Here is a 10,344-nt window from a genome sequence, read left to right on the forward strand (position 1 = left end):
ACCCTGGTATTTTCTTGAAAGTTGTTTCATCAGTTCTGTGAAACATACACATTTATTACTGAAGGACTCTTTCAGACTTTGGCTTCCAGTGGGTTTCAGACATTAATAAGGAGAATAAAGTGTTTGCTGCAACTTGAAAGATTGTGGTATTTGGTTTTTGTCATGATTGTAAAGAAAACATTTCTTGGAGTAAACAATACCATTAAATTTGAAGACACTGCTTGTTCTAAGGAAGTTGTAGGTCAAAAGTAAGAAGGTCTATCTCTGTCATTATTTCAAAGCCTTTGAGAAGAAAACAACAACAAAAAAGGCCATGTCAACTTGGACTCACTAAATCTGAACTCTGAAAATTATGTGATGAGGGTTAACCCTGTGGGAGGGGGCAGTGGTGTGGGACCCTAAGTTCACATCTAGTGAAACTTTCTCTCTATCTATCTCTCTCTGAATGTGTCTCTCTGTCTCTCTCTCTCTCTGTCTCTCTCTCTGTCTCTCTCTCTCTCTCTCTCTCTCTCTCTCTGTCTATAATATGCCCATAATATAGCAGTATGCAAAATGCACCTTGCTAATGAAATGGATTTAAATGAAAGGGTTCCTAATCAGCTTTGTGATACCTGGTGGACACTAGACTTCTATGTTCTGTGCTACACGCTCTTGTGCTCAGACACCACTGACGTTACTCCATGTCTCTAACCCTAAATCAGCTCACACTGTCAGAAAGGCTCTTTCCTGCAGGTCCTGCTCCCTGTACTTCCAGAGTGACCCCGTTGCCCCCCATGTGACCTCCCTTGGAATAGCATGACCTCTTGTCTTGGGAGTTGTAAGTAAAAAGCCATCTTTTTTTAGGTAAATGTCTCCTAATATATTGGAGTTATCACACATCATTCCTATAATAATATGCTATATTTTGCATAATTTTCTATGACTCTGCCATGCTTTAGAAGAGGCACCAAGCTCCTCTCACTGTGGTTCCAGGGCAGGGGTGGTGAGCGCCCAGTTTCTCTTTTCTTATGGTTGGTCTGATGTCCATTAGGATGTGGTTCTTTGGTTTTACTTCACAATGGTAATCAGCAACAATAATATATTTTTCTCTTTATTATTTTCAGATATTAAATATATACCATACGGAAACTTCAACCACTGTGAAACTTCAACCACTAAAAAGTGAAAAGACATGGCTTTTGCTGGGACCGAAGGCTTTTTGAGATAAGTTTTGTAGCATCAATATGATTTAATCTTGGAAGCCGGTCTTAGCATTGCATTCAAGTTCTGACCTTATTTGTGTCACCTCAGGCAAGTTATTTAGCCTTCCTAAGTCACAGTTTCCTCCTTTATAGACAAATACAGTGAGTGCTTACATCAGACAGAAAGAACTGGACTCAGTATGTAAATCAAAGGCATATTCCAAATAAACATAAGCTTTTATTATTATAACAGCATAGGACAGAATTGTTAGGAAGATTACATTAGGATTACAAAGGAATTGTGTGACTAAGTGCACATCAATCAAGGCATTTTCATCAAAAACAAAAAACAAACTGCATATAGAACACATGTGTGCGTAGCACATCCTATTTATATTTTACTATATTTTGAAACTGTTTTCCCTTTTACAAACAGCATGGCCTGTGTGAATATGGAATAAAGTAGTTAATTCTTTGGAAAAGTCTTCCGGGATTCCTTCAGTTTCTTAGATTCAAATTCAGACTTAGTTCTCCTAAGCTGGAGTTCAAGCAGGACTTGACTTCACACACCGGACCCTTCTGTGTTGTAGCAGAATCTCTAGTTGTTCGAAGAGGAACATTCCATTAGTTGACTCCTTTTCTTCTAGTAAAGGGACATTGGTCACCACAGCAAGGAGAACTGGGAAGAGGTCTCTGTGCTGTGGCACCTGGGATTAGTACATCCTCCTGGGAGACTGGGCTGGAAGATTCTCGTGCTCACAGCACTCTCGGAGCTGTGAGATACAGCAGTGGCTCATCCTTCTTCAGGCCCAAAAGCTCTTCCTCATGCCAGAAAAACTGTCCCCCTGTCCATCCCTAAACTCCAGTAACTAAAGTGTGTACTGGAGTCTTCCTCCCCAAAACTCATAAGCGCAGTCTACTCATGAGAAAAACTCAGACCAGTTCTGAGAGATGTTCTATAATATATCTGACCAGTACTTCTCGAAATTGTCAGTGTCATTCAAAAAAGGAGATCCTGGGAATGTGTCACAACCAAGAGGATCTTAAAGAGATAGGAATTTAAACAGTAGTATAAATTCAATCCTGAAAGATAGGTACTATTTTTAACTTCAAGTCATTCTAAATTTTTTAGGGCTGGGGGGATAGCTCAGTGGCACACTCACCTGCCTGGCAAATGCAAGGTTGCGAGCTTGATCCTCAGTACCGAAATAAAAAGAAACAAGGTATCTTAATTCCCTGCTTTGTTGATTATTTAAGCTCAAACTGTATGCATGATTTAGTTAGCTTCCTAATTATAGAATCATATAAAAATAATATAACATAAACAAGTAGAATTCCAATAATTTTATGATTACTAATAAAAATACTAAAACATGATTTTGAAAGCTGTCAGTTCTTTTAATCACTGACACAAAAATTCATTAAGAACCACTGGCATGTGTGTGCTCAATCTTCCAGCATTTTAAAAATAAAAATACTTTGTAGTGCTCTTGACCTATCCCTTGATACATTTTTATTTAAATTTAGTTTTCTTAAAAAATGTCAATAAGATAAATTTATTTTTCCTACATAACGTTTGGTTCATCTTTCCAAACGAATTTCCAGCAACATATTGTTTTAAAACAAAATTAAGCATCTTCAAAGAAAAAGAGAAAACATGATCCAGTTAGCAATTTATAAAACTACTTTCAAAGACCTCCCTTCATTTGATTCTACAACCGTGTGTTGTTGATAGGGAAGGCAATTATTCCTAAATTTTGCCAAAGGATTCCAAGACCCTGTGTATTGGGACACCCCCATTATATATGCTAGTAATAAACAGACATTAAGCATGAAAAAGAGGGAAGCCAGGTTGTCTGCTACCAAAATTCATTCCTTTCCACAAGATTACTTCACTTACCATCAAGAAGCTTTTCTTTTCTTCCTGGTTCTTTGGGGTTTATGAGAGACCACCAACTCAGATATTGAACCACCAAAAAAAAGCAGTAACCCACTAATGGCCTTGTAAGTGGTATTTCTTGAGACCCTGGAAGCTGATTAGAGACCATTTAGTCATAATACAGAGTAGGAGTAGGGCAGAGGAACAGAGATGGGTGGAATCTTCTGTCACCAGCCACTAAGTGACAGCTATTTATATTGTACCAGAGCTTATCAGCTCACTTAAGAATGCTAAATATTAATCTCACTCTTAGGAGCCTGCCAGTAAAATCTTCACTTGGCAAAGCTGAAAGTGTTTTGGCTTTGATTTCTTCAAGGGCATGTAGCATTGATCTTTGTGTCTGATTCGAAAGAGCCGATTGAGCTTTTAAAAGGCATCCAAGGATTTAGAATCTAGTGCATTTTTGATGAGTGGTTGTTTAAAGCTTGTAGAAACACAGCTTCACAGACTTTCAATTTAGCAACAGCGTTGAGTACACAACTTCATCTCTTCTTGGCTGAATTCTGTGAATGGAAAATGCTTGGTTAAGTCTTAGGGCATACTTTGGAGGAAGGGATGGGCACTGAAGATCACAGGCTCAAGCCATCAATTTCTTAACACACAAATCTAAAATCAGGTCATATTTTAGAAAGACTCTTGAACTCATGTCTTTGCCAAAGTTGGGTTCTTAAGCCAGTTTTTAGCCACATGAGTCTGACTCCTGTTTAAAATGAAAAATAACTGGGAAGAGAATCAAGCTCAGAGTCAGGAGGTCTGGTGCTCATTCTAGCTCAACGACCTGTCACTGGCGTCGCCTGGGGTGGTTCTCCTCACTCCTTTAAATTTCACCTTCCCAAATGCGAAGTACTAGTCCTGAGGGCCTCTGAGAGTTCTGTCAGTGCTAACTGAGACATATACATATGATTGCTTTGTAAAGTGGAAGATGCCATATGGACATGGGAAACACTAACGTGGGCCACTGGAAAACATTATTTTAAAGGACTAAAAAGGATTTTGGAAATTCTTGTTTTCATGAATTTCTGTTCATTATGCTTAGGGTAAGCTATTTATCTACCATCTTCTTCACCTGAAAAATATATTACCCAGAACATAATAGATGATTCATTAACATTTATTGAATGTAAAGTATGTAAATGGAAACATTGTCTTCTTTATTTACTAGGGAGTAAAGCAAGATTGCTTTAAAAAAATAGATTTGAATTTCTCTCACTTTTTCCACTGTAATTATTTTTATTACTACTGTTTGGAATGATAGGATTATTATTATGTTATAATTACTTGGAATAAGAGGTTATTATTCTTTTCTTTAAGCATATTTAAAAAGCTCTAAATGATTTTCAGTAGAAACTATAGAAAACCAAATGGGCTATGGTCTATTAAAGGATTTTACAATTCTGATAGCTACAGCTCATTATTTATTATTTATATTTATGTTGCTGTATTTAATTCTGTACAGCACAACTGCACAAACATCTAAATTAATTGCAGATTAATCACAAAGCATTTAATGAATGTTTCCTATTGTATCCAAACACTGAGCTCATTCTATCAGTAATTAGGCTGCAGAAGCATTTCCACTGCTGTCAGATCTCAGAACTGTCATGGATGGTTACAGAAAAACATTTGCTGCTAAGTATGGATGCTTTGGACTCTGCTGGCTTTCAAGGCAGTATTTGGGATTATCCACAATAAGGAAGCTGCTGAAGATTATATTAAAAACAAAAGGACTTTCAGTCACTTCCTGGAGTCAAAAACATAAAGAAAAATCAGAGAACACCCCAGTGTTGATGACCCTCCATCTACCCACCTTGGACGCTGTAGCAGGTTGTCCACCTTCCATCTTCCATCACTAAATCACTCATTACATAAACATGTGTGGGAGCTTTCTGTGTGCCAGGTTCTGTATCTCCTACTAGGAAACAGGAGAGAAAGAGGATGGGAGGAGGGCAGGAGAAGGGAAGCTTCCAGCAGAAGGAGACCCTGAGCTACATGGTATCCATGGAACCAAAAGGAGATTACAGGGTTTTATTTATTTCTGAGTACCAGGGATTGAACTCAGGACATTGCACTTGCCAGGCAGGTGCTTAAGTTGCTGAGCTATCATTCTGGCCCTCTAGAGGGTTTTATTTGTTTTGTGAAGATAGACATTAAAGAATTCACCCGTTATAATAAAGAATATGCTATTAGGTTTAGAGATGTAGCTCAGAGGCAGGACACTTGTCTAATACACACGAAGCCCTAGGTTCATCCCTAGCACACAAAACAAAACAAAACAAAACAAAACAAAACAAAACAAAACAAAACAACCTCCCAGGAATCTCGTTTTCCATGCGCCAGAAACTGCAAAGTGTGTAATCCCCACCCCCGCTTCCTTAGCCGCTCTTCTGCTAGCTGGGCCTGAGGAGAGGCCCTCTTGTTTCTAAACGACACCACCTCTTTTCCTCAGCTCTGAGTGCAGCCATCTGTCCCAGAAGAGTCAAGGAAACTGTGGGAAAGGCAGAACACGTCGGGTGGGGCACGGGTGACTCAGGGAGCTGGCAAGGAGGCCGTGGGTGGGGAGCTGAGCCCCGGGACAGTGCCTGAGTCACCTCCAGACACTACGCTCTGTCTTCACAGTGAGGCCTCATGATGAAATCTGTGTAGTGAGCAAAGGCTATAAATGTTTGGGTCACTCTGCCCACTGTAAAATAAAAAAGGCTCTCATTTCCAAAGAAAGTGTGTTTCTCATTAAGTCTCTAGTGCTCATGATGGGGATGGCTGGGAGAATCTCTTAAAAATCCTTTCAGCATGACTTCCTCCTTCCTGCGGCAGCAGAAGCTTCATTTTTCTTCCAGCAAACAGTCGTTTTCTAGCTCTCCATCTCTCTGAGCCAGGTGAAGCCAACACCATGTCCTTACTCTGGAGAGGAACACATGGCCCAGGCCTCGGCAAAAGAAAGCCTGCAGTCCCATAACGACAGTGATTGGCTTTGGGTAATTGTAAGACCCAAGTCAGGCCGATGAGAAGCTTTCTGAAGGCAAAAAGTAAAGAACTACTCCCTGTGGGAGTTGTGAAGCTGTAGGAGTGAGGCTGGGGGCCCGATGGTGGACTGCTTGCCTGAAAATGAAGACAACATGAAAGCCATAAAGCAGATATGCGCCCTGAGGAATGGAGTCTAAGGCAGATATACGCCCTGAGGACTTCGCAGCCAGGTGGGCCAATACACTTCATTTTTCAGCTAGTTTGAATTTAGATTCTGCCACACACCCAAATGAGTCCTAATCAATGCCAGCCCTCATGGAGACTGAACATTTTCCACACAGCAACTCAATTGCTCCCTTGTGGGCATCTACCAAAGATGCCATAAATAGCTGCTCAAGGTGGTGCTGTTCTGACCACTAGTGGCAGGGTCTCGGTGTGAACTCTGCAGACACGTTGAGGGCTCTGCCTGATCTGTCCACCAATGCGGGGCTGGATCTAGTGCCATCTGAACCCCATCCTCCACTGCTCAGAGGTCTTTTTTTGACAGCTTCCTCTTCAGGGATGTGGCCCTGATTAAATTTAAATTGCTTAGATCAAGGAGTGATCAGAAAATTGGATTCACTGTATTATAAAAAACTCCTGTCCCCTTAAGGTTGCTGGTCACCCTAGAGCCGTGACAAGTGGCCTCACCTAGCTTCTCCTAGCAAGGATTGGTTGGGCTTTCACGTAAAAAGGCCCTAGGAACTCACTGCATGGCCAGACGTGCTTGCATCTTGGGTGAATACAGATTTTAAAGCAAAATGTAAATAAATACCTGTGAGCATATGGGCACATTCTATCAAGTTATTCTGTTATTGAATAACCTTTGCCTTGTGAACCTCTGAGTAAAGTAGAACCAGCTGACAGAGAGTCTTCAGGAAAGGCAAGTGTGTCCAGGCACACCCCCGGCTATTCTCCCGTTCCCATGCTGCTGGGCCTCGGAGCATCCTGTAATCATGCTCTTTGGAGGTGACTATACCTCAGCACCTCATTTTTCCAGGAGATAATGTCACTAACTCTTTTGACCCTCTTGTTTCATTCTTCTTTTGTGTCCAAACAAATGTCAAATCTAAATACCACTATTTGTGAGGGACAAATAGACTCAACTAAAATATTCTGTAGTTGAAACACTGGAAGTCTTTGGAAATGGAAACAATTTTTTTTTTTTTAATGGAATCAGTGTGTTTCTATTATGACACTCCACCAGGTTAATAAACTGTACGTGTTCCCATTATTAGGGTTTTTTTGGTGGAATCGGGGATTGAACTCAGGCCCTTGCGTTTGCCAGGGAAGCACTTATTCCACTGAGCCATCTCCCCAGCCCCATTATTAGTTTTTGAGAAGTGAAATTGAAAGTAAAGAGGATGATAACTGTCCTAACAATCTGTGTGTGAGTCTGTTCACTGCCATGACCTGTGCGTGTAAAGTGGAGCTAAGCCAGTCCAGCGTCCAACAGTTCCTGTATCCTATCAGTCCGGAATCTGACCCAGTTCACACCATACTAAAGACCTTAATGGCAATTAGGAAGCTGATGCGTATGCAACGCAACGCAACTCCACTCAGTTCAATTCAATTCAATTCAATTCGACTCAGAATATGTTTTTTGAAGCACCTATTATAGGTTTCATATACACCAAAGATTTAATAAAAGACAGATTTATGCTAAGAAGTCTCCCTTTCTGAGTCACCGTCTATAGTTGTTGCTGTCAGGCACCGTGAGTAGGAAAGATTAAAATCCACTAAAATTCTGTTTGGCTACTACTTACATTTAGTCGAAGATTTAACAATCTTGCCCAGGACTGGAATAGTTTTGTATATATGAGTTTGCATTTTATTGGTTCTTCTAGCTCAAAAACGCAAAAGATTTTATGAGGAAATGACTCTTTCAAGTGGGCCTTTCATGAGCAGAGGAAACTGCAGAAATAACCCACTTACCTGCTTGGCATTGTTCCCCTGTGCCTGGAGAGCGCCTCAGAAGCTGGCGCAGAGGCTGATGGGAATCTTCGGGAAGGGCTACCTTTTCTATTTGACCATGTCCCACTTCCTTGGCGACCTGTGAAAACAAAATAGAGTCTCATGATTACAACAGGACACATTCCCTTAGTGCTTCAGGGCATAGGGTGGACGCAGCTCCCCTGGAAACGCTGGTGAGAGGCAGTCTGTTGCAGTAGGTGTGGGCAGGCGTGAGAATGGCCTTTCTAGCAAACTCCTGCGCCCTGTGCACGCTGCTGGTCTTCGCGCTCACTTTGCACAACAAAAGTCTAGATCCCATAGGCGTGCTCCACCACCCGGCTCAGCCCTCATGCTGTGCCTGCGAGGTTCTGGACTCGATTTCCGGATGCACCAGCAGGCTCAGCAAGGCGAACAAACCCCTCTAGGGCTGTACAGCTGTTAAAATTTACGCTCAGCCACCTGAATTCAAATCCTGTGCTTTTTCTCCCACACGACTGTGGCCTCTCCTGCGTCCTTCAGTTTTGTTTTTCCCCCCAAATATAACTAAATTTACTGGCACATTTTAGAGACACATACTGATCATACTCATCATAGGGAATTTGTACCTGTACGTATTTTCATGTCTCTATTTTTTCCCAAGCCCCTCTTCTCCCTTCAACCTATCTTCCCCTCCCTATTTACAAAGCTTGGTTTCCATTTTATCCTTAAAAAAACCCCCTTTTTTCCCCTTCCTTGCTTTCTCCCTTTCCCTACTCTAGTTCTTACTTTTGAACAATGTGTTCTCATTTCCCAATATCTATTGTACATTTCGGTGCTTATTTGCTCTTACCGTCTCTGACACCAGGGAGACAAAGTGCTGTTTACACATGTGAGTCTGATTTATTTCACTTGAGACTAGGTTCTCAGGGTGCATCTATTTACCTAGAAATGCCTCAAAGTTAGCCTTCTTTACGGCTGAATAGTACTCTATTATATAAAAAAAGTCTTTTTTTTTTTAATCCATTGTTCAGTTGATAGGCATTTGAGGTATTTCCATGAGTCAGCTACTACCAATTACGCTGCCATCAACATGGGTGCACATATCTCACTGTAGTACATTTTAAATTTTTCCAGGACGATACCCAGAAGGGCAATAGCTGGGTCAAATGGGACCTCCAATCCTAGTTGTTAGTATCAGGAATTAAACACGGGACCTTGCACTTGCCAGGCATGCATCGTGCTGCTGAGACACACCCCCAGCCCCAATCCTAGTTCTTCGCGCAGTTGGCCTTCTGTTCTTGGCCCATGAACTTCCCTGGGGACATGGTCCAGATAGACGCTTTCATTTTTAGAGAGCTCATTCATCAGCACATTCCTGCACTGTCTTTATTCCCACTCCTGTGTCTCATTAGAGCAGCAGTTTTATATTCCTCAGTAGATGTTTTGCATGGTAGGCCTGTCATCCAGTACTCTTGCTGGGTACTTTTTCTGCAGTAGGTAAAAAAAGTACTAGTTTCTGCATTTTAACGATAGTACAGGATTCTCAGTGATGTTTGAAGGCTTAAACATTAATAGATACAGAGGACCAAACTATGAAAATTAATACTGGCCATATACATAAATTAGAAAATAAACATCTTCTTATAATAACAGTTAACAAAATGAGAATAATAGCCATACAAGCTAGAAGTTTTCAAAGGTGCACTAGAGGAATCCGTGGACTTTGGAGCTTTGAGTCCTGCTCCTGCCTCTTACCAAATCACAGACAGCTGCTTAACTTCTCAGTGTTTTGATTTTTCCTACATGTTAAAAGGAACTAATATGATTTTTATGACAAACGCAATTTTTAATTAACTCACAACAGGGCCCAGTACCTATCAAGTAAGTATTAGCAATCATTGTTTTACCCCACCAGAGCACAATCTTCTTATTTATAAGGCACAAAGGTCCAGAAAGCTTCAGTGATTCCGGCATTCATTAAGAGCTATGCAGTGTTCGCGGTGTGGCACTCGCTAGCTGAGGGCCAGTTGAGCTGGTAACTGAGTCCAGGCTCTGCTTTCTGTTCTCAGGTAGTGATTATGGATGTGGTCACCATACGCCCTGCCTTCTTGGCCGGAAATTGTTCTTGGATAACAGGAGGACCGTTCCTCGGGCTGCACCGCTTCCGGCCTCAGCCAGCCCACTTATCTCCTTTGCCCACTTGTCCCAGCGGAACGTTGGAATGTGGAAGACACAGAGGCTTGATGGGAACTGAAGGGGCTGCTCCCCTTGGGTATTCCAGGAAGATACCCG

The 10,344-nt window shown here is 41.5% G+C and overlaps 1 pseudogene; it reads right to left on the reverse strand.

Annotated features, from left to right (window-relative positions):
- Positions 1–6,151: 6,151 nt before the first annotated feature.
- The window catches only part of LOC101570657, a 194,264-nt pseudogene continuing 190,071 nt past the window's right edge, over positions 6,152–10,344 (reverse strand).

Source organism: Octodon degus, unplaced genomic scaffold (assembly GCF_000260255.1).
Source record: "Octodon degus isolate 3935 unplaced genomic scaffold, OctDeg1.0 scaffold00047, whole genome shotgun sequence".
Taxonomy (NCBI): domain Eukaryota; kingdom Metazoa; phylum Chordata; class Mammalia; order Rodentia; family Octodontidae; genus Octodon; species Octodon degus.